This window comes from Eublepharis macularius, chromosome 6 (assembly GCF_028583425.1).
Source record: "Eublepharis macularius isolate TG4126 chromosome 6, MPM_Emac_v1.0, whole genome shotgun sequence".
Lineage (NCBI taxonomy): Eukaryota > Metazoa > Chordata > Lepidosauria > Squamata > Eublepharidae > Eublepharis > Eublepharis macularius.
The window spans coordinates 55,538,178-55,564,065 of NC_072795.1; the positions used below are offsets into that span (position 1 = coordinate 55,538,178).

A 25,888-nucleotide genomic window follows, 5' to 3' on the forward strand; every position below is an offset into this window, starting at 1 on the left:
CTGCGCCAGAGCCTGCTGCTATGCCAGGAATGCAAGAGTTTCAGGTTCCCCCCAGGGATCAAAGCAGCTAACTACAAATAACCTCGCGGCTCCGCCTCCGCTTCCAGCGGCCAGGCCTCCTGCATCCCGGCAGGGGGCGCGCGCGGCGGACGCACAGACCGGCTCAGCCGAGCGGAGGCCCGACGCTTTAGCGCGCCTCGGAGTGCAAAGCCGCTCGAGGGACTATGGCGAGGAACGATGCGGGAAAGCAGGAGCAGTCGTCAGAGCCCCGCGGGCACGGCCCAAGGGGGGAGGCAGGTGGGTGCTCTTTTGCGCGCATACGGAGCCTGTCCTGGATTGCAAGGTCGTTGCTGTGATACATTCTGTCAATGAGCAAGATTCGGGTCCAGTAGTACCTTGTAGACCAACTAGATTTCCAGAGAATGAGCTTTCAAGAGTCAAAGCTCCCTTCGACTCTCCAAAGCTCATACTCTGGAAATCTAGTTGGTCTTTAAGGTGCCTGAATCTTGCTCTAATACTACAGACAGACCAATACGACTACCCATCTGAAATATATTGATGACATTTCAGAAATAAAATAGCCTTTTTTCTTGTAATAGGGTAAGCCTGGAGTCTATTACTGTATGAGATTGTAAAGTGTCAGCCGCCTAATATGATTAGGAAAGTAGCAAAACCAGGCCACCCACCGACAAAGGAGGGGGCTCTACATACTTGGGGAACTCCCCAGGTATGCAGGAAAAAAGGCTTTATAAATTATACAAAAGGGAAGGAGGTTACTTGGAGACACAAGGAAAAGCAGTATAAAAATAGCTTCAAGCAACCTACCCAAATGGACTGAATATGATCCATGAGGCAGAGACCATTGAGAGCACCTGACAGTTCAAGAGAAAAGTGGAGACCAGAGAAAATTAGCTTGTTACTGGGTTTTATATAATCCTGAAGGAAAATATTAGGGGGTGGATTGGTGCTGGGGAGTAGCTTTCCAAACAGTTCTCTCCTGTGGTTTTCATATCTCCACACCCCTACTTGTCCATCTGATTTGGAAGTAGGTTTTTGCAGTGCTCCAAGCAGGACACCCGGTCCGACCTACAGTGGGCTTCTCCCCACGTTCCCTCCCTTCCCCCAGAGACATGCTGCACTGTCACCTTGACTGTCCGTAGTCCTTCCTCCATCCTGCTCATGACCACGATGCCTGGAAGTAGCAAGGAATGGAGCTTTATTGCTCACACTGGGAGTTTGACTCAGTGAGCTTTTGAACATCTATGGAACTCAAACATCTACCTTCCATTTCAGGTTCAGCAGTGCTTGGAAGTGTTTCTTCCAGTTCCACCAGATGGGTTGGGTCTGGCTGTTACTTGGCTTTAAGATAATGTCCAGAAGCAGGGAACATGTACTTCAGGACAGGGAGTTCAGTCCAGGAGTCATGGGGATTATTAAATGCACAGGAAGCCCAGGATAGAGTAATTTGAGTGCAAGATACATGATAAAGTAGCTTGGATAAGGTCTGATCTGGATGCCACCTGTAATATAGGTGAACCAGAAGTAATGCTTAACGTAAGAGCTCATACCCTGGAAATCTAGTTGGTCTTTAAGGTGTTACTGGATCCAAATCTTGCTCCTCTTGGATTAAACAGCTCATGCTGACCTTTCTAGTCCCCATCGCTTGGATTACCTGGATCAGCTTGCGTCATGCATGCTGAATCAATATACCTGACATTTAGAACAGGGGTCCCCAGTCTTTACCGTGCAGTGCGGTGGCCCACAAGTCCAAATTTACCCAGTATGGTGACCCATTCTACGAAGCAGAGAAAGGCAGTGGCAGATAAACCAAGCAGCCAGCAGAGGGCAATGAGCACAGGCTACTCTGCTTGTAATATTTGCCACTATCTTTCACACCTGAGTTGAACTGTCTTTTTCCCCCATCAGGGCTACCAGCAGCTGTTGCTGTTGTTATTAAAAATGGTATGGGAAAAGGGGGGTTCAACCTTCCCTCTGCCCCAGTGACACAACTCCAAGCCAAACAAGGGCCCCCACATCTATTTTTTTTCCTTTCACCATTCATGAACATGCTGTGATATTCACAGTGTCATCCTAAGTAGACAACAGGCTTAGAATGACGTGACTCTGCTTAGGATGCCACTGCCAGTCCAGACTCCCATCTACAGCTGCAGTTCAACTCTGCAATGGAAAACCTGAGACTCAGCTGTACTGCTTCAGATGCCAAGTGGAACTTAGGTGAATGAATGCATATCCACACAAAAAGAAATTTCACACTGAAAACTAGTGTGTCAGAGAGAAGGCATCTCTTGGGAACATAAGAAAAGCCTTGCTGGATCAGGCCAATGGTCCCTCTAATCCAGCATCCTGTTTCCCATAGTAGCCAGCATGCCTCGAAAGGCACACAAATAGGGCACAAAGGCCAAAGTCTCCCCAAGTCCCCATTATTGCCCCTGGCAACTGGAACTGGGATACTGTCTCTGAATATGGAGGTTTCAGTTAGCCATCAGGGTAAACTGATGGACTGATCCTCCATGAAAAGGATATCCTTTCATCTCTATATTAAAATGTCTATCTGCCCACAGAAAACTATCATGTTCCTAGCCTTCTCCCTGACAGGCCAGTTTTGAGCATATAAGGATTTTTTAAAAAATTAAATGTAAATTTTAAATGTGAGTCCCCAGTGCAATCTGAAGAGGTACAGCCCAGGCACAGGTTCAGCCCTTCGGAGAGAACAAGGCTTTGACCTTCACTCATGCACCAGGTAGCAACAGAAGCATTGTCCTCCCTTACCCTTTCTGAATACAGAATGAAAAAAGATCTGTCACTCGCAGCACCTCTAGGATTGTGGAACTGGAGTTCCAGGATAGCAGCCTGAGGTTCAAGGCATGCCTGAGCCCCAGTAAAACTGCTGTGCAAATGAAGATGTTGTGATAATGTTGCTCTTGTGTATTCAAAAAAAGGGATTGTCTTTGTTTGATAGGGGCTGTTGGGAAGGGGTGTCCAAGATTCTTACAGAATGGGGTTGAACTACCCCCCCCCCTTTAAAATGCCAGTGATAGCAGAGATGCTATGCTAACAGGAAAGATTTGTTTGTATGTGTTGTGTATTTGTGTGTGTGTTTTGTATGTGTTGTGTGTTTATTAGAAATTGTCAGAACATTTGGTTGGCTCTGGCATGTGGGTGCAGGGAGGGGGGAGGCAGGATGGTGCAGAGAATTAATTATTGGGAATGGTGTGCTTATATTTGTGTCTATGAAAAGGGCAGAGGCAGTTAGAAGAGGGGTATTTACTGACAGGGAATAAATGTCCTGTCTGCCGACTGCTTGTGGAAATAAATCTCATTGATGAAAGCGATGAGAAGCTCTATTGTCTTTAATGCCGAACAAGGCTGATAAAAAGGAGGCGGGAGGAGCGGAAATCCTGCCTTTACCATCTGCTCTTCCCACCATATATCCCATTATGGAGCTTTCCTACCCCCTCCCAATCTGCCTTCCTTTGACAGGTGATGGCTGCTTGTAACTAACATAAAGGCCCAACATCCTTTGACTTTGCATGAACATTCCAGGGGGTGGCTTGGGAATCCTGCGCTTCTTTTCTGTTGCTTCCCTCCTCAGGGCAACTTTCCAAAGGATGCCCTGCACATCCCAGCAGAAATAGGAGATACCTTGGTTTTTGTAACTGAGGATTAGATTGACGGCTGAATGTAACATTCAATTAAAGTGTAAGTTTTAGAAGATTCTGCTGGACTGCCATAAAGGAGAATTGTCCATTCTAAAATCTGGCCCACAGAGTCTCTGAAGAATGACATAAATGCCTAAAAACAAATTTTAAAAATGTATGTTGCTCAACACTCATTACATCACAACTTCCCTACCCCCATAAGTACCCTCAACACTTGCGCTTCCACACAGTAAGCATGATAGCAGTGAGAATTAGACTTACCTGGATGTAAGCTATTGCAGAGTTGAATGTCTGACAAATGAGGCATCAAAATGCCAGCCAGAGTAGCATAATACTGAGGGAAGTTAGAGGCAACCAACGAAAAGCAAAAGTACATGTTTTATTCAATGAATATAGACAAACCTTAGGCTAAAAAGGGAAATCTTTATTATATGTACAATAAAACAAACTGTAACCATACATATACCCAGGGGTCATTTCGTAGAAAAAGAGCTGGAGGAACTTATTAGCATAACTCCTTTAGCATAACTTATTAGCATATGCCATGCCCCTTGACATCACCGGAAGTGTCATTAGCCTAACTTATTTGCATATGCCACACCCCCTGACATCACCTATCCTAGCTGTTGGACCCAATCCTGGCCATTCAGGGCCAAAATTGGGCCCAAAATGGAAAAAAGGGGCCAAAAATGGTCAGGATCGAGCCACTGCTGAGTGAGAGAGTGATCTACCACCTGTCAGAGGCCCGATCCGGCCCATTTCGGCCCCAATCCAGGCTGAAACGGGCCCAAAATGGCTGAGAGTCAGGTGGGCAGAGTCACCTGACGTGACCTCTGTGGGGAACTACCGGAACTGCACTCCTGTGCGTTCCCCCTCGAAATGAGCCCTGCGTATACCTGTACCTACTTCCAAGTGCAATCCTATGCATAGTTCCTTCAATATAAGACCATTGAACTGGAGCAGTATGCAATGGTAGCCAACAGAAAATTGTTTATTTTTAGAATATAATGTGGAAAATGCTTTTCCTGCATCCACACCCTTCTTAATTGATCTACAGACACTATCAAGAGGGCTTAAATACTAGCTTAGATTCTAAGCCCTAGAAGTAAATATCATTACCCATCATGAGACCTGACTGCATGGTAATGCATTTAGGATTGGAATATAAAAGACAGATATTTATTGGTGATGGTATCTGTACATTTAAGTGTACTGAGCAAGTATTATAGCTTGTATGCCTTCTGCCCTATTCCTCCACCAATCCTAACATGCTTGTTTAACCATCAGAAATTGAATTTTGCCACCAAACAAACTGGAGGAACATAAGAGGCAGGATTATAGGAGAAGTGGAGCAGAATAGGATCTGCAGTAGCTGCTTAATGCATATAAAGATATAAGCACCATCTCCAGGTATGGACCTGACCACCTTAACTGTACATGCACCATGTTTCCCCACATGCACCAGTTAGTCACGTACTGGTGATCTAGCATAGATACTGGTGAGTATATGGTCAAGTGATTTACTGGGAAAAGGCCTCACCCAAGCACAGAAAAGTATTTTCAGATTAGGGTTGCCAGGGCCCCAGGGGCCAAACCGGGGGGGGGGGGGTCTGGTGGGAGCAGTGGGGTACTTACCCCCATGCATGCACTCCTGCGCTTCTCTGTTGCAACAGAAAATGATGTCATTTTCTGGCAGAACAGAGGAGTTGCAGGTTGCTCTGAAGATAGATTAAATATTGCCTCCAAACAGGTGATTTTTAATTAAACTGACTTCGGCATGATCTGTGGCTGAGAGGGGGGGCATGGGAATGCATGTGCATGCTTCTCCCCACTGTGCCTTTTCCCCTTGCCATTCAGGTGAGTGGGGGGGGGGGTTCCTCTGCCCCAGGGGAGGCAAGCCTATTCTAGACACTCTCTTCAAGAATCAAGTGCCAGCCGCTCCAGCTTTGAAATCATGTCAGCAGCACACTGGAAAAAACAGGGTTTTGAACTTCCTCATCATGGGCCATTTGAGGTTAAAGATATTGACATACCAGGGAAATGTAAAAGGCAAAGAATGTGGTGGCACCATCTGAAAGACTAACCAGGTTTACTGTGGCATGAACTTCTATAATCTGTTACAGAATCATTTTGTTGTGGCATGAATGTCATCAGTGACAGGTATGGACTAAGGAAGATGTTGGTATGTTTATACATGGGCTGGAATCCAAGGGTGTATCCACAGGTAGTGTAGTGGTCAGGGCTGGCGCCAGAGGTTTCAGCGCCTGCGGCGGCGGGCGCGCACACGCCCCACGGGAGGCGTGATGACGTCATCGCAGACGTCATCACGCACCACAGGGGGGCTGGGCTGCGCGCGGACCGCCGAGCGCAGAAGCTGCGGGCTGCTGCTGGAGCAGCGCGTGGAGGCTGCTCCGTGCGCCGCCCCAGCAGCAGCTCACGGCTTCTGCGCCCGGCTGGGGCGGAGGAGCGCGCAGCTGAGCTGGCGTGGCTGGCTACAGCTGCTGCTGCAGCCAGCCAGCCAGCCAGCTCCGTGCTGCCGCCGCCGCGCGCCCCAGCTGGGCGCAGAAGCCGCGAGCCGCTGCTCGAGCTGCGCACAGAGGCTGCGCCCGGCTGAGGTGTGTGGCGGCGGCGGCAGCAAGGGGCTGGCTGGCTGGCTGGCTGCACCAGTAGCTACAGGCGGCCCTGTCATGCCAGCTTCGCTGCGCACACCTCTGCCCCCAACATCCCCTCCAGTGCCCGCGCGCCCGAGGCCACCGCCTACCTGGCCTCCATGGGCGCGCCGGCCCTGGTAGTGGTTAAGAGCGGCTGGAATCTAATCTGGTGAACTGGGTTTGATTCCCCACATTGCCACTTGAAGCCAGCTGATTGACCTTGAATCAATCACAGCTCTCTCAGATCTCTCTCAGCCTCACCCACCTCACAGGGGGATTGTCGTAGTAATAACAACACACTTTGTAAACCCTCTGAGAGGGTGTTAAGTTGTCCTGAAGGTCAGTATATAAATTGAATGTTGTTGTTGTTGTTATGTTTAACATATTGCTGAGATGTCACAAACATCTGCATTAGAATATGAATGTTGCCATTGCAATGTTTCCCTGTTTCTAACACTAACTTTGTGGCTTTTTCCTCCCAGAGGAGGGAAACGTTTCGGTTCAGTATCCAATTTGTGTTACAATTCATTGCATAGGTGTTACTGGAAGTGGTCTCCTTGCAATAAATATGATTTATGGGGGAATTAGCAAGCAAGGAAGACGGCTATATGAGAGGCGGTAACTGGGATCTGTCACCTTTGTATACCAGGTCCCTTCCTACAATAGAACAAGTGAGTCTGGTGCTTAATATCAAACAATAATTTTTACTGAACACAAGAACTTCATGCACATACACACAAATTACTGGGGAAAATAATCTCTCGCGCTCGTGCGCACTCTCTCGCACGCGCACACACGCGTGCGCACACACACACACACACACACAGGAAATGTAGCCAAAAATTGGGAATAGAGAAAGGGAGTAAATGTATCTACCTATCCCGGAGAAGGAGTCTAGTCCACAGTGAGGAGAGAGAGAAGCTTCAAATGTCCAGCGTCCTTGGCTAAGAGAGCAAGAGGCTTAGAGCAAACCTCAAGGGAACAGCGCTTGTAGATTGTAGATCTGGAAATGTGTTTGAATTGAATGGGGCTAAGGCTCTGCTTTTATAGGTAAAATGTGCCCAGAGGTGGAGAAGAGTCCTCCTAGCAGTTAGGACAAAGACTTCAATGGTCAGTTCCTGGCTTAGACAAAAGGCTTGATTGCCTTGATGGATAGCTGCCGGGGTGTGTGAATGCAGATGCAAAACTAGTTCTAGCACTGCACAAAAAGGACAGTTTTCTGATGAAGTCCACTGGAGCTAGGTTAAGTGTTTTTAGGGAGGGGATACATTGTGCCAGGAATGACTGTCTATACTTATGAATGTCATTTGATTAGCTCCTCAATCATGGACAGGAGATCTCATCACAGAAGGAGAGAGAGGAATGTGCTAAGTGGGGGTGACTCTGTGAGGCCTTTGTTGCACTGGGCATTGGCGGGGCTGGGATGGCAGTAAATCCAATCAAGCCGCAATCACTCTGCATTCCAGGGCAGCATTCCTTGCATGCCTGGTTCTCCCGGGCGGGACGCAGCAACGGCAGAGGCTCTCTGGTGGCTATACAGTAGCCATTTTAAACTCCAGAGGCTTGTACACTTTTAATATTACACACAGCTATATGAAAACTGCTGTACAACTGGCGAAGGCCAGGCTGACTGCTTACAATTGGACCATTATCCTATATGGCCTAGGTATATTCTTTGATTTATGTATAAATCCTCTAAGGAGCTAAGGATGGCACATATCATGTTCCCCCTCCTCTCAATTTGCTTTTTCAACAATCCTGCCAGATAGAATAGGTGGAGAGCTAGCACTAACCAGACTTTTCCATAGCTAAGCAGCTATTTGAACTCAAGTCTCTCTTGGACAATACTGTGCTCACTACAACATGTTGGCTCTCTAAGGTCCAGTGGTCATTTAGGTTTAATGCAGCGCTTGAACACTCAAAATTACAATTGAGTTGGATTATTGTTTTCTGTCTACCCAATTGTTAATTTATACCCGATTCATCAAGCTGGTAAACTTTAAAGATGGCATCTTCTGCATTCCACCCTATTGTATACATTAAAGGCTAGAAGACAGAAGTGCTTTTATCATACTAGGTGAATAAACTGTGTCATCTAGGATGTATTTTGAATATAATCTAATCTGTACCCTTTCCCCACCATGAATGTTTATGGAAAGAAGCTTTTAAACAGGGATTGGGTTGGTTCTCAAAGTGTTAATCACACTTCCTTGGAGAGGCTGTGGGGGGCGGGGGCACAGTCAGTTTCCAAATGAGAGTCAGTTTCCATAGGAGGCCTCCTTCCAATGAATGCATTTGTAGCACCAGGAGACAATGCAAAACAGTTTCCCATTTCTATGTTATCTTCTATTAGAATTTTTAAAAAATCCTTAGAAATATATTTTTTAAAAATTCCTGCTTAATCTCAAGGAGCTCTGTTCCCTCCATTTTCCTTTGATATGCCTGGCCTTTGAAAAGATCTACTGTGACTGTTAACACACACACACACAGGACACAGCTGTAGCACAGGCCCATTTAAAATCAGTGTGAAATCTTGGTAAATTTTTTGGTGTGGAATAATTTCATGTGGCTGCATGAGGCTTGAACAGTACACTAAAGCAACAGAAGCCACTTCACGATCCTGAAAGACTGTAGACACATAGCAATCTGCTTGTTCTGGACTGATTTTTAACACTGTTTGCATAACCATTTTCCAGGCCCCCCTTGAAAACTGAAAAACAGTTTCTTAATGCAGGATACAACAAAATTGAAAGCACAGTGCATCTCAGATTGAGGGAAGAGTGGCAGCTTTTCCTTTGACCTGTGTATTATACAATGAGCTCCCACCTCTCTCCATCTGCTTGGCCTCCAGACCCAGAGGCAGCTGCAGATGTATCCAAGACAATGTGCAATACTGATTTATAGGAGGCAGCATGTTCCCTTATGTACTCCTGCCTCAGCACAATGATCTTTGCATAGTAAGAAGCCCCATTTGCCTTCCAGCTCTTCATTGTCCTCTATGGAAATGAGAGAGACCACTGAACAGATGTCATCTCAGGAATTCAACAGAGAGGTCATAGTTGAAGGGTTTGGGAATATGCTGATAACCATCAACCTCTGAGTGGTCCAAGCTGCTGTGATCTTATTGGCATTCTCATTGATATGCTGTTTTTCACTGCAAGAGCAAACTCTGTAGCCAGTTGTGCTATTACTTGCAACTGCATTGTTTCCTTTTGTGGCCTTCTACAAATGTCAGCGAGAGGGAGCACAACATGCTGACAGTCTGGTTCCCTAATCCTTAACAGGCATTTTACTTTAGAAATATCAGTTTGTGACCACACAAAAAAAGAAAGAGAGAGAGAGAGAGAGAGAGAGGTGGGTGGGTGGGGGGTTCATACTGGCTTAGGGGACATTATAAAAACTTCACTTTGAATACCAGAAGGCAATCAATATATTTAAAAAAATATTAAGCACCTTCATATTAACAAATGTAGCTACAGAGGATAACATACTGAAAGTGAGTGCAGATTTGCAGGTGGACAAGTAGTTTGTCTTTCAAAGTTGTAAACCACTTTTTTCAATAAGTTCAGACCAGAATTTGTTTTCCCCATAACCCTATGAAGTACTGTTAGGTTGACAGACATGTCACAACTGACATGTCCTTAAAAATGCCTACCTTTTAAAAGGGATGGACATATTTTCTCCAGGGGAACCATGGCAGAAAAGCTCCTGGCCTCAACTCCTAGACACAGAGACAGGGGATTCCTAGAGTGTTGTGACATCACTTCTGAGTAAGGTTGCCTGGTCCCCTTACCCTCCCGGTGGGAGTGGGGGGACCTAGCATCTTTTTTATGTCCTTGTGTGACCATGCTCTTGTTCCCTTTGTCCTGGAAGTGAAGTCATTGCGCAGAGCCCAGGTGCATTCCTGCACTTTGCAGCAGGTCAATTTGGGCCCCAAACAGGCCTCATTTGCCTGTTTGGGGCCCAAATCATCCTGCTGTGAAGCACAGGAACACTCCTGTGGTGGTAGGATGATATCACTTCTGGGAAGTAATTTTATTGAGCAGGTCCTGAGCGTGCTCCCACGCTTTGCAGTGGGTCAATTTGGGCTCCAAATGTGCCCAATTTAGCCTGTTTGGGGCTCAAATCAGCCCACTGTGAAGTGCAGGAGCCCTCCCATGGCGGTGTAATGATGTCACTCTTGGGAGTAACATCGTCACGTCGCCCCGGGAGTCCACCTGGGAAGCCTGTTCCCCTGACTTCCCCCCTCTCTACTGGTCAGGTGTGTGTTGGGGGTGCAGAGGGTGGGGGGTCCTACCAGAGGACCCCCTGCCCCCACTGGAGGACCTGGCAGCCCTACTTCTGGGTGTAACCGAAAGTGACATCAAAACATTGTGCGAGCTTGTTCTCCTCTCACCCCCTTTTTACTCCCACTGGAGCAAAGAGGCTACCTGACAGCCCTTTCCTCCTCCATCCCCAACATTTAAACATACTGCCAGATAAGGAGTTCTAGCAGAACTCAAAAGCTTGCATACTGTTTTGTGTTGTTTCAGTTGGTCTTAAGAAAGGGTATTTTATGGCTTTTGTCTTTGGAACACTATTAATTAGCTTCCCATAATAAATCCAGACAGTGACCTTCAGATGATTAGCCTAAATACTCATGATAAAAAAACCGGAGCTTTCCATAGAAGCCACAATCAATATGTTTGTACATGGCCATATGCCAGAGTTGTGGTGTAGTCCTTCCTCTGTTCTCCCTGTGTTCCAAAAAGATATAAGGCAAGCTATCATTCTAAACCTAAACACATTTTGTGAAAATATATTTTCTTCCTATTCATTAGGGATGGTAACACAGCCTGATTTCGGGGTCTTCTAGGCTGTTAGTTATTGTAGGCTTTAACATCCACACTGAGACTGCCTTATTGGGCTTTGCTCAGAACTTCCTCCTCCGTGTGTGCTATAACAGCCAATGAACTGTCCCAGAACATCTTACTTGTAACACATAGAGCTAGATATGTGCTTGATTGAATTTCTTCTGTTGGCCTGAATCACTATAATTTGGGTGTCTCTCTCTTATAGGCTGGTGTGGTGTAGGGGTTAAGGTGTTGGAACAGGACCTGGAATGACCAGCTTTCAAGCCCTCCTTTGAGAAAGCATAATTCTCTCTCTCTTCCTCTCCCTTTCCATGACTGGGTTTTTGCACCATTCCCCTGGGTGCCTCCTATGTAGGCAGACAGAATTATTTGCTTGCACTATGGAAATATTTCCATTGCTGCTCTGTGAGGTACAAACTGTACACGCATTGTGAAAATACCTGAAGTTGTAATATGTTGTGTGTAACCCCAGTTGCATAGGTACAGATACTCTATTGTCATTCCAATGTTAGCATCAAGGTAATTTTGATTCTTTAGGTTTCCAGCTTTCTATCAAGGTGAAATCTTTTTCTTTAATGCTGTAGGAGGGGTTCTGAGTGTGAAGACAGGGTCCTTTTGTATAGAGTAACACACACACACACCAGTCTTTGTCCCCTCCTCCTCCCCTCTTCTGTTTACATTGACATGGTAATGTCTGGAATGCAGCTATTTCCTCTTCTGTTCCCAATACAATAAAAGGGGACAAAAGGCACCAATTTGCTCACCTCAGGTCAAAGACTAACTCCCATTCCTTTCCTCAACACCAGGAATCCCTGCTGTATATTCGTTCTCACTAGCCCATTATCTCAGCAGGGGGGTGGAAAGAGCCATTCCTTCCCACCAGGAGGCCTGCTTCAACATCAATCCCCTAGGAACAGAAAAAGGCTCACACACTCACCTCCTCCCATGCCTTTATGCTCATATAGATCCTTCTGTTCTATCACCTCTCAACAGAGAAAGACCCTCAATGTCCACTGCTGGTGTACAGGGAACTGGAAGACTCATGCGGCATTCTTACTTCCATAATCTCAGACCTTTTTTAGGTTGCCTTGTTCATGATGTAGTGAGGGATCCATATGGAAAATGTCAGGAAAGTCACCCCAAAGTTTAGATTACATAAAATCTTCTTCCAGATGTATAGTTCTCCCAGATCTATACTTGTCCCACATGTATCACATAGGTGATAGGATTATGCTGTAAGAAAATGGCTCAGAGAGATGCGTTGGTGGCTGTAAACTATACAGTTTGCTGCTGTAAGTATGCTTCTGCTGGAGAGTTCCATGGTGTTTTATGTTTTGTTTCCATTATGTTTTCTGTTTTTTCCCCTTCACCTTTGTACCAGATTTCTGCTTGTTTTCAAATTTCTGCTATCCTTACCCTATTGTATTGTTTATTGAATGTCCCAGACAATGTTCATATTGACTTGTACTATGTATGTCACATAAGAGAGGCCATGTGTGGTGTAGCAGATAGAGTGATGGACTAGGATCTGAGCGACCCAGGTTTAATTCCCCACTCTGCCATGGAAGCTTGCTGGGTGACCTTGGCCCAGTCACACACACAGCTTAGCCTTCCTCACAAGGTTGTAGAGGAAAAAATGGAGGCCAGGAGAATGATGTAAGCCACTTGGGGTCCCTGTTGGGAGAAAACACATGGTATAAAGAAAGTAAAATAAATAAATATAGAAATAAATAGTCATCTGCCTTGAAACTAGACTGTCAATAATATAAATAAATAAAATAATACTTGCTGAAGTTGACCTGCCTTCTGTAGATTTTGGTAACAAGAAAAACTGCAAAAATGGGTACATTCTTAATATATTCTTCCAGATTCATACTGGAAAATTCATTGTGAAGATTTGTGAAAATCTGCTGAAAAATAATATGCCAATATTTTCATGGCTGACCTGGAGCAGAGTTTCCTCATCTACCACTTATAAGACCTCTCTTATACTTGAGATATATTGATGACATTTTTGTCATCTGTACACATGGGAAAGAAGTACTGGAGAAATTTCACTGCGCCCTCAGTAACTTTCACTCTACATCAACCAGACCATGAATCAATCCACATAAGAAGTGCATTTTCTGGACACAACCATACAAAATACATGATAGAAGCATAAAAACCACCTTACACCAGAAACCTTCTGATTACCATCTACACACTTCTAGCCACCATCCTAAACACACCAAACAATCCATTGTCTACAGCAAAGCTCTGTGCTACAGAAAATCCACCAGACAGAAATTTTCACCTGTGAGATCTACAACAGACATTTTTGGAATTACAATACCCACCTGCTATAAAGAGGAAACAGATCAAGAAAGCCAGAATGATAAGAACAACCTGTTACAAGATAGACTCGAATAAAACAACTACAGAACACAACTGGTGATCACATACAGCTCTCAGCTCAAACCAGTTCAGCTCATTATTAATGACCTAAAAGCTATGCTGGAAAATGATACTCCCCCCCACAGGAATTTTGGCCCTGTAAAGTGCAAGAATATGCTCACCGGGAGGTGTGATGATGTCACTTCTAGATGTGATGTTGGCGCACCTACAGGGAGCATACCCACTGTGTGTTGGCCCAGGAGGCTTTTTGCCTCCTCATTCCCCAGAGCCTTTCCCCCTGCCAGCCAGGTGAGTGGAGGCAGGGGGCAGAGGCTGGGAGCGGGGGATCCCCTGCCTCTACTGGGGGACTGGCAGGCCTAGCCTAACAACAGCAGCCCTACTATCTCAGGCTCATTTGCTTACTCATCTTCCAACATTATATATGCTATCAAGTGCCACAATGCCCTTCCACTCCCTACATCAGACAAACAGCTCAATCCCTATTCAAAAGAATAAATGGACATAAATGGGACATAAAAAATCACAACACCCAAAGACCAGTGGGAGAACATTTTAATCTTTCAGGACATTTCATTGCTGACCTAAGAGTAACAGTCCTCAAACAGAGAAAAAGGGGAAGATTGGAACTCAAGACTTTTGAAACTGAGATCATTTACAAATTCAGAACCATAGACCTGTCAAGAGCTGAACAGGGACAAAGGATTCTTCTCTCGCTACTGAGGCTAATTTTCTGCATTTCCTCCCTTGCTCTACATTTCACATTGTACCTCCACATTCTACTTCTTTGCAACACCCTTCTCACCTTCTGACAGGGATACAAAGACTCAAGAGAGCTCTCAATTCTTGCTTGTATCTGACAGAGGGAGCTTCACTCTGGAAAGCTTATACCCTGGAAACTCTTATTCATCTTTAAGGTGCTACTGGACTCAAACCTTGCTCATCTGCTGAAAGACAATCATCTTCCACATTTAGTATTGTGTTTTCGTTGTGTTCTTCAGTATTAAAAATTCTGGTGCTTTACATTCCCCTCCCCCAGATTACCTGTATATCTTCATCAATAACCATCTTCCTAACTTGTTGCAGAGATGTAGGAATTTAGATACATGGATGTTGCACATGAAGGCCTTGTGGCCTCTCTCTAAAATCTTGTAAATTATTTTAGGAGAGAAGTTTTGGTAGCATTCCCTATCCTAATAAGATCAACCTAGTCTCAACTGGATTCTGAATTTCTGCTTAAAAACAACAACAACCCTCTTCTGTCTAACATTCTCAGATAGCTCTTCCAACCCCGCCCCCCATCTTTACCTTGGTTGTCTAGTCTCTTAGGGTCAAAATACATGTTACATTTGATACAGGTCAGGACATGGGCACCCAGCTGGACTTGTAGGTCAAATGTTAAAGTGGGGACTAACCTTTAAACACATTTTTGTCATTCTGTGCAGCTCAAAACATTGCAAGGGGAAGGAGGGGTTTCATCCTTCCTGTGCCATTTTCACCAGTGAAAATAGCAGCAGGGAGCTGTTTTCCTCTTCATTTGAGGTTAGAATAGACACCTGAAGCCAGAGGAAGGGGAAAACAGCCCTTCCAGTCATTTCTGCTGGTGAAAATGGCACAGGAAGGGAATCATGATTGAACAGCCCAACAAGATTTGTCAAGGGTATGAGCTCCCTTCTTCAGACATCTGTTGGTCTCTGCGGTGCCACTGGACTCAAATCCTGCTGTTCTACTGCAGATCAACTAGGCTACCCACCTGAAACTTGTCCTCACAGTGTTTGGAGCTATGTGGGGGCAGCAAATATACTTTTAAAGGTTTGTAACGGTTAGTCCCCGCTCTAATATTTGACTGTGAATCAGGTTGGTTACCCATGTCCCAACACATGTCGAACATAATGGATATTTTCGCCTTTAGATCGTTAACCCTATGGCAGGCCCTCTATCTATTTAGTCTTTGTACATTGTTTAGTTACTGTAAGTAACATAATGAGCATCTTTTCATGAATTACTTGCCATGTAGAAACACCCAACATGCTGTGGACAGCAAGGTGGCCATTCTGTCTAAGAGCCACACTGGACAAAATCGTGGGCTGTAGGTTTTCCCCCAAGCTGAAAACAGCAACAAGAGAGGAGGAGGGATGAGTCACACCCTCCTCAGTATTGCTTCCCTGAACCAGTTCAGGGCCCACAGTTGTGAATCTCCCACCAACTCTTCTTGATTTGCTGTTAGATAATGAACAGAATTAATTCTTTATAGTTTCCTATGCACAACTCTGCTACATTGGTTATTATGGAGAGTAAAAACTTACTAAGTGTTAAGATCCTGCACCATAAGTGAAAGCAATATAGTAGACAGGATATATCAACTATAAAATACCAGCACATGAAACTATTCAGCATAGTTTCTGGTATCTTTCGGGCCAATACGCAGGTGTTCTATGGGAGGTGATGAAAAGTCTTCCACTGTGAGAAGTCTTATATCAAAAACCAAAGCATCAAGACTCTTACCAACTCATTTGTTATAATACTCAAGAATTTTTCTTGGTCTTCTGTCCCCAGCAATCAGGAAAGGGTTACTACTGGAAACCAAATAGAATGGGTTTCATCACTTTTAAGCAGCCCTCTAAACCTGTTTTTTACTTAGTGATTATACATTTATTGGTAAGAATTAAGGTGGGATTTCTGATAAGAATGTTTGTTTACAAACAGGGAGCAATTAATTTCCCCATTTCTTCTAACCTCAGTTATTTCTATCTTCCCGTCAGAAGCACAATGCAAATAAAACTTTTGGGGACACTAAATCAATACCTATAAAATATCATTAATCGATACATATAATTGGCTGGCATTAAATCAATAAACGTAAAAGAATTCTCTTCTTGCTGGCAGCGAGAGCTGAATCCCTGCCTGAACTGTCTCAGGTTCAGGACCCACAGTGGGTTTCAGTCCTGATGATTCCCATTCATCACTGAGCATGAATGTAAACAATTCTGTTTCTGCATCTGCAAATAGCATGGTGATCATTTCTAGGATGTAGAGCAATATTCCAGGAAGGGTAGAACAGAACTGTCTGCAGCAGTGAATAGTGTAGAAGCAACTGGTTCTGTTGCAGCCATCTTACAAAGGCAAGAGAATTTTGTAACCTTATTTCTCCTCCGGGCTTTTCCACACACTCGACTTACTCCTGCTTTTCTTAGCAGTCGATCCTCAAGCACTGGAATCCCTCTCGCTGCAGTTCTTCTGCACGTCTGCCCTCCCTTTACGTTTTTAAAGTTGTGGAGTTGGTTTATTTTGTTCTGCATGTGCCTTAAACAATCAGATTTTTCAAGGAAGGGTGCTGTAGTCACTGGTGATATCATCAGTGATGTCACAGCACCCCCCCTTAAAAATTTGTGTGCATGTTTATAATGTTATATCACTGTAAGGGCTGATTTAAAAAAAAAAAAGATAAAAAATGAATACATGGAGAAGTCTTTGCATGGGGAAGCCTAAAAGGGAAGCTGCTTTGGATGGTACATCTCAGAAGAAGACCAGGGTTGCAGAGGCAGGCAATGGCAAACCACCTCTGTTGCCTTGAAACCCCCAATAGGGGGTTGCTATAAGTCAGCTATGACTTGACAGCACTTTCCTCCAGCACCATAAAGTCCTTCAGTGACATGGCAGGGTGAAACTGCAGGGGCTAACATAAGGTGTTGATGTGGGTGAGACCTTTGAAAATGCAGATGGTGTCCAGACAGTGTGAATAAGCTCTTGTACTGCAGCCTGGTGCACTGGGTAGAATGTTGGACTAGGATCGGACAGGCTCAGTTTCCACTCTCTGACAGGAACTTGCTGGGTGACCTTGGGCCAGTCATTCTGGCCTACCCTACCTCACAGTGTTGTTATTGTTAGGATAAAATGGAGAAGGAGATGATGTTTATTTATTTACATCATTTATAGTCCGCCTTTCTCACTGAGACTCAAGGCGGATTACACAGTATGAAGTTAATACAATCAGTATCAAGCAAGTACATTTCAATACAATACCATAAAGTGGGGTATTAATGATTTTTTTAAATAAAAAAATCAGTCCTGGGAAATAACATAGTAAGCACCTCCTTCCTCAAAGTACTGCAGTTTGGTAGCTGAAGCAGAGACAGATCTCTATGTGGAAGCAGCCAGAGGAAAAAAGAGATAGACAGAGACCGACATAAGCAAAAGCACAACTCTTGCAAACATCCTGCTTGGGGGAGCAGTGGAATGGTAGAACGGCAAACTCAGGCAAGATTATCTCTGTTCTCTTCCATGAACTAGAAAAATGCTTGTGAATGATCATTTGTAGGACTAAAACAGGGAGATCTAAAATGGAAGTCTCAGGAATCAGGATGCTTTTTAATAGAATATAGATCCAAACAAGAATTGTGGTACATCTAGAAGGGAAAAGTTGCTGGAATTAGCTGCTGAGGAAAGACAGAAATTTGTTACCTCAGTAACTTGCAATCCAAAAGACTACTAAAGATTATTTCATAATGAACATCCTAATTATTAGTGTGTTATTTAGGAGTAAGCCTCATCATTTCCTATTACTTTCTCATACTATGTGTATATTTTTTGGATCAGGGTTGGAAATGTTGGATAGCTGCCCCTTGTATCTGAATGCCTAAGGACTGGCAAAACTGAGCAAGCTAGGACTAACAAAAGCTCCTGTATTTTTTGAATAGCCTACTGCCTAACAAAAGATGCCAAAAGACTGCTCAGATTACTTCTCATGGCATGAAAAACCTCTGGGCACGGAGGAATGTGGCTGGCACTCAACCCTCCTGCTGTTTTCAAGGGCACTGACAAATGAATTTTGAAATAAGCCTCTTCTTGTCTTTGGGCTGCTCTCCGGGAGAGACACACATGTGCACAGAACTGCCCAGACGTAGAGCTGCTGCTGTCTGTACGGACTCTGAGACAGCAGATGGTCAGGAGGATGACAGCGTGAGGCAGAGAGAAAGAGACAGGCAGGTGCAGGCAAAATTGCTAATTAGATATGGAACATTAAGCTTCCATTCTCAAAAGCTGATATTCAGCACCTTTTTAAAAAACCCCACAGAAGCCTTCGGATTTACTGGCAACTCCTCAATAAACTACATTCTCTGGAAGAGATTGTAGCTCCCCAAGTAAAAGGAGGAGCATACTTCTTGGAAGGAGGAAGATATTTTTAACCACTGCAAAAAGAACTTTCTAAACTTTTTGAGGAAGAGACAAAGGAATCAGGTAGAAAGCGGTAAATAAAAAGACTCGGGTGCAAATGAAAAGCGTCTAGCCTAAAAATGACAGGGATTCTCAGAATATCAAGTCCAGAATTCATCTGAATAGATCTTTCACATTTAAAAAAAAAGAAGAGTAGCAATGTAAAATGGTGCCAATTATTTATTGTATTATTGCAGCAGAAAATTCTAATTCTATAATTAAAGGACAAAGAAGAATAAGATGCATTTTTAAAAAACATGCCCAAGTGAATTTGACTAGGAAGCATGAATAAAACCTGCTTCAAATAATCAAAATGCAAGTGCAATTAGCAGCACGTTTGCTTACGATGGAAAGGAGCTCTCAGTTCTGTTGCAACAATTTCTACTATACCAATGTGAACCAAGGAAGAAAAAATATGTAACAACAGAGCATGGTATTTCCCATTTCAAAGAAAACAAATCCTATAAAATGGTCTTATGTTAATGAGCAGAAAGGAGTTCCTCCTAATCACTAGAGCTTGGTTTCAGCAGAAAAGAAAAAGACCGAAGCTTTGTAATGTGCTGTTTGGTTCAACTGATGGTGCCCTAAGTGGGAAAAGATGATATATTTTTTATTCCATCTGTACGACCAAATAGAAAGCTGAATCTCCTTGGGATCGTTCCCTGATCTGCTGTTGCCTATCTTCTCAGGGTTGGTCCTCCAAGGGCCAGTTCTCCAGCTAAGCAACTAAAGCTTGAGAAGGAACAATCAGGAGGGTGCCATTGCACTACACGGGCTTGGGTCACTCCTGACCAGGTAGTCAGGAAGGCCATTTTGGGCCTCATTACCTTTGTGGTCAGGTCTAAGCTGAATCCTTGCAGCTTTGGTACAGCCATGCGCTGCATCCCCTGAACACATTTCAATTTATTTTACTTTTAATGCAGTTTTCCACTGCAGCCACTAGAGGTGCAAGGAAGGCAGAGTAAACAGCCTTTCTGCTAACGTTACTACAAGGTAGCTGGAGGCAAGACTGGCAGGGTTGCTAGGTCCCCCAGGTGAAAGTGGAAGATGAAGTGGTTCTTGGGGGTAGGGTTGCCAGCCTCCAGGTGGTGGCGGGATATATCACGGAATTACAACTGACCTCCAGGCCACAGAGATCTGTACACCTGAAGAAAATGGCTGCTTTGGTGGGTGGAATCTATGGAATTATACCATGCCAAGGTCGTTTCCCTTGGCAAGGTCGTTTCCACAGGCATGCTGGCCTGTGTCCCACTGGGAATGATGTAATTTCTGGCATGACACGGAAGCAACAGGTTGCACCGGGGTTGATTCTGTAAAAATAGTCCCAAATTTAGTGTTTGGGGTCAATTTTTACTGAATTGGCCCCTGGTGCAACCTACCACTTCTGTGTTGCACTGGAAATGGCATGGGGTTGCCAGCCTCCAGGTGGTGGCTGGAGATCTCCTGAAATCACAACTGTTCTCCAGGTGACAGAGATTAGTTCCCCTGGAGAAAATGGCTGTTTTGGAAGGTGGACTCTGGTATTCTGCCCTGCTGAGGATCCTCCCCAAACTCAGCCCCCCTCCAGGCTCCACCCCCCAAATCTCCAGGAATTTCCCAGGCTGGACCTGACAACTCTAGAATGATCATCGCAGAAGCATTCCCAAGCATGTCCTGCAGTCTCCAGGGTTTCCAGGCCCGTTCCCATACCTTCCATACCCCCTGGTGGCCAGGTGAGTGGTGGCAGGGGGTTGGTGGCTCAGAGTGGGGAATCCCCCACCCCCACTGGGGGGCTGGTAACCCTATCAACTAAGCCACCATTGAAGCAAGGCAAAACCATCAAGAACAGCTGATGGCTGCTACAGTAATCGCAGCTTCCTAACAATGTCATTGTTTCCAGTGGTCTCTTTACCTCTTCCTTTCCTTCCACCCTGCTCCATAGTTTTGTCTGCTCAGCCAGATCTTGCAAAGCCATGTTTAGTGTGGGGACCTCAGGAGAGTGTGATGCCATAGATCCACCTTCCAAAGCAGCTATTTTCTCCAGAGGGAACTGATCTCTGTAGTCTGGAGATCAGTTGCAATTCTGGGCGATCTCCAGACCGCCATTGGAGGCTGGCAACCCCAGTCCTATATTGTAGATGTGTATGTGTGAGTGTAAATATAAAACTACAACAATAACACATGGCAACAGAGAGAAATATTGAGAGGCACAGGATGTGCAAGCTGGGCAGACGAGGAGGGCATTTTGGGCAGGAACAGCTTGGCTAGAAAGAGGGAGGAAAGCTGCTTCTTTTACACAATTATGATGGCTTCAGTACATACTGTGGACCTGTCCTTGATTGCTGCACTCAGTATTTAACAGTGGTTTGAATACTGAATGAGCAGTTCTTCCTCCTGCTAAAAGAGTTGCAGAAATACTTGATGAAGCAATAGCAATAGCAACCATCCTTTTGGGGTGAACTCTCTCTCTTCCCAAATGGGGCCCAAACCAACTTCCATTGTTCTCCTGTGCTCCATTTTGGTCTGGCTGAGTGTTTGCTGCATTCCTTACATAAAACATTAATATTGTTCTATGAGTGACTTACAGATGTGAGGTGTCTTTTTCTGTCCCCTAAGGCTGCTTGACTCCTTTACTTTATTTTAGTCTACCTTTCTCTCTGATGACCAAACTAGACGTTACATCCTTGTATCTGCCATGGGGACACTATTGCTATTTTAAAACCCAAAATAGGCAATTTAAAAATGCCACAAGGGCCTAATCCTGATCAGGCTGCAGCACAAAGGGACAAGGCACTCTTATCCCTCCCCCAACCCTGTGCATTTTCAAATTCTGAAACAGCTGCTCTCCCCAGGCAGTTTACAAAATTAGAAAAACAATGCTATAAAGAAAAAAACAGTGTATGACATACCATAAACAATGCAACAGCTGGATTATGAACATTAGAAAACAAGGCAGTCCAACTAAGATAATTCATGAAATAGACAGTACAATAAAATAAAACCTGATTCCCTTTATGAAAACAACCTTCTGACCATTTATGGCAAAGGTAAGTGCATTACCCAGATCTGAAAAAATTTGCACAAGCATGTTCTGACACTGACAGGACAGCTCATGGGAACTGTATGATTTTTTTTTTTAAACCCATCAACCTCAACTGCCAAATTCCTGTAGTTTTAATTTTGTACGAATAACAAAATATGTGATTCAGGACTGCATGGCTTGCGTTATACCTGAATTTTTGGCTCATCATGACTGCATGATCAAGTGTTTATTAATATCAAAGGCAGATGACTGCGCAAGGGCAAAAAGCACCACATGGTCTTTTAAAGGATGTCCATACTGTAGAGGCACAAAGAGGAGCTAAAGTGAGTGATCAGTGCATGGAAAGTGCGTCACTTTAATGACCTGACCATCACTGTGTGGACTACGTGCCTTCACTGGTGATATGGAAACTTCTGTCTACCAACTGTGCAGGTGCAAAAACTACCACAGTTCTTTGCCTACATTGACTTTTCCTCCAATTCAATCCTTGCCCCATTAGAAATCTTTGCTGTCTGTTTAAATTGCTTTATCATATTTTGTAAACCACCTTGAGTCTCTGTGAGAAAGGTGGGCTACAAATGAAGTTAATAAATAAAATAAGTACCACAAACTGACACATACATTAAAATACAGTTTATTTACCAAGGTATACCTACCCATGGCCATATAGTGAGCATATGAGGTAACTTTTACAGGGAAGCCTATAAAACCAGATGCCTAGAGAGATGCTAAACGGCGCAGTTCAAAGCTGTGCAACACGACATCAGTTTTGAACTCTGAGCCAAATCTGGTGAGGGGCTAGAGCCAGTCATGGTAAATTTGAATGCTGATGGCATGTTTGGGAGCTTCACAGCATTCCTGCTTAAGTCATGGTAGAGGCTAACTGCTCCACGCATGGTACACAAATCTAAATCATGTGTCAATGTGCCTCGTCTCGTTTATAATATTAATGCCCAAAACTTGCAAAATTCTGCACTCTGTGTGTGTGAGAGAGATTTTGCACCTAAGACGCTAACATTCTATGACATGAAAATTAATATTCTCTCTCCAGAATAAACGTGTTACATATCTTGACACCAACTGGCTCCTGATTTTAAATTCCTATCCTAACCATTCCTTTTGTCTACCTAACCATATGGGGGAAAGTCATAAATGTTATGGTGCCTGCCTGTCCCATAATTCTAGACCGGGAAGGGCCACAGAGTCATAGATGTGTAGGGCTGGAAAAAACCAGAAAGTCAACTGGTTCTCAGTTTCCAAATTCAAGCCATGGCTTCATTCCTGACCTCTGTGATTGTGGCCAATCCCCTGAGACATGAATAACACCACTTCTTTGTATGAAAGAACCTTAAGGTATCCCACAAAGCCTTCATTCCACTGTGGCTGCATTTTTGTGTGTGTGAAAAGAAAAAAAACTTACAGACAGAGTAATTTTACACCAGGAACAATTAAGATCTTGTCTCTGTTGGCCTGTGCCTCATCTTACAGCTATGTAAGTGGTTTGGTTTTGCAGAACTGGCATTCGCAGAGAGTAAAGTACTTAGATTGCTTGTGTTAAAATTGGAATTTGCAGTTGGCTTCTGTAAAAAGATTCAGAGAATTAAATATCTATCACTTGGCTAAGGGACAACAGGAAGAGAGGCCTGATAAGGTGCTGGAAATAATAGTGGGATAGTTTCCCCTGAGAAAAACAAAATTCCAGAGGTGATGCAAATCAGTTAATGTAGCACATCCCTTTTAAACTGAACATGGTGGCATGATTTTATGTTGGCAAATCCAGCATTCATGTCACACATTCATTAGTTTACGTGTTGGAAAGGATTTTGTCCCTCAAAAACGGTGGGCATGGGCTGTCCCATGGATGTCCCTGGGGTAAAAAAGCCAATTACTGTACCATATAGACATGATGAAAGGCATTTCAAACACATCATTTATTCTCTATGTTAATACAAGTAACATGTCAAGTGACCCATGGGTAGCTAACTAGTTCTCATAGAGGAGGTAGTCTGACAACTAGTTAGCAGAGCTGTCCTTGATAACATGGTGTATGTGAAGATGCCTGTACTAGGATGCATATTCAAAAATGTTATATATTCATTAAAGTAACAAAGCAAAGTGAGAAAAGCAATGTAAGGGCACACTGTAATCTCTCTTCTGGTTTTCCTCTCATCCCTTTTCAGACACCCTGAAGACTACATTTCCCAGAGTTTATCAGAGCACAGGAGGCATCAGAAACAGCTTTAACACTGGTGGAGGTGCAGCAGAGAGCAAGAGATACTTTTTTTCACTATTTGTGAGCCAACCAGCTGGACATGATAGCACAAGCAGAAGACCCAACCCACAATACAGTAAGCGTGGGTGGGGCAGGGCAGGGGAGAAGGAAGCAGAAAGGAAGTGAAGGCAGAGTAGGTGGCACAGAAGTTATCATAATCCCAATAGGAACAAATATAAAGAAAATGAATGAATATAGCATAAAATGGAAAAAATGCACGACAAAACTGGACACCTCTAGGAAAATGACATGATGTGCAAACTAGAAACACACAAAATAGAGAGTCAGAAAGGTCTAGTGGACAGTATTGTACTTGGATCAGGGAAACTAGAATTCAAATTCTGGCTTAGCTATGAAACTAGCAGCATAATTTGCTTTACAGGATCATAATGAGTATAAAATGGGTGAACTCCATGGCCGTTTCCAGACGGCTTACCTTCTGCCGCTCCATGCCGCAACGCCGCGGCTCATGCTGTGGCGAACGCGAAATATCGCGTTTTATCGCGCGAGTTTTGTACGATGTTGTGCAAAACTCGTGCGAGAAAACGCGCTATTTCGCGTTTTCTCCGGCATGAGCTGCGACGTTGCAGCATGGAGCGGCAGAAGGTAAGCCGTCTGGAAACGGCCCATGTATGCTCCTTTAAACTCTTTAAGGAAAGGTGAGGATTAAATGCATTCATAATGACTAACAATGATGATGAAACTATTAGCAGTTGATTAGTACCTTCTGCTCATGGATCTGCATTGCAAACACTACGCAAATGCTATAGCTAGAATTTGCAAAGAGGAATCAGCAAAGCTGGGATCACTAACTAGTCCTCAGGCAGTTATGCTGGGAGTCAGGTTTTTGGTGCTTGCTTTGGGGGGGGGGGCATCAAGTTGCAGCTGATTTATGACAACGCCATAAGATTTTCAAGGCAAGCTGTGAATAAAGCCAAACTAGATGTGTGGATTGTGGCACAGCTGTGTCTTCGACTGGACTTTAGTAAACAGGGATTAGTTTCCAGTCCCTTTCCTTGAGTGGCCTTAGCTGTCTTCTGCACAAGGGGCAAGGCCTGGGGGCATCCTCCACTCTCTGCACAGTTGTGCTATAGCAAGGGGGGCTCCTATGCTTGCATCCTTGGCCCCATCTTTGTTGGTATCTTAAGCCATGCAGTGGGTGGGGAGGGCTGGACCACAAGGTTGCTGGGAAGAATAGGAGCAGGTGGTGGCAACGAGTCACCAGCATCCCTTGAGTAGGATCTGAACCCATTTGGACCTATTTGCAATGCAGGCATTCATGCCTAGTGAGCTGCCTTCTATGAACACACAGTTATGTGTTCTCTCATTTCTGCCCTAATGTCTGTATCCACATTGGCTGGCAATAAGCTGGTGCTCCTTAGCATAACTGCTCCCCAAATCTTGTGTGGAAGAGCCCTTGGGCAGGGTTTCCTCTGGAGTCTGAGCTGCAGTGGCATATGGATACTGTGGTTGGACTGGGCATGTGTACGCGCACTTGGTAGAGGAGAACATAATGGTGGGAAGGTCCTTGATGTTTGTTTGTTTCAGGGCTTCTACTCATCACACCACAATCCCGCTTGTGGTAGGTGGTGCTGTGTTCCTTTCCTCACTGTGTTCTTTATGTGGTTAGCGGTGGGCTCAGTCAGGGGGGGCAGGGGCTTATGAGCACACACTGGTTTCACTGTTTCTATGTCTTCTGTTCCTAGAAGATCCTACGTTTAATCCCCAGCCTTTCCACTTAAAAAGATCACTTAGGAGTGATGTGAAAGACTACTGCCTGAGACCTTAAAAAGCCACTGCCA

At 44.4% G+C, this 25,888-nt stretch overlaps 1 long non-coding RNA gene across 1 annotated transcript in view; it reads left to right on the forward strand.

The window, feature by feature from the left end:
- The first annotated feature begins 16 nt into the window (after positions 1-16).
- LOC129332044 (uncharacterized) overlaps positions 17-25,888 on the forward strand; it is a 31,445-nt gene continuing 5,573 nt past the window's right edge. Inside the window, exons 1-2 of the long non-coding RNA XR_008597309.1 lie at positions 17-297; positions 23,995-24,162. This is a non-coding gene — a long non-coding RNA (uncharacterized LOC129332044). The remainder of the gene's footprint in view (positions 298-23,994; positions 24,163-25,888) is intronic.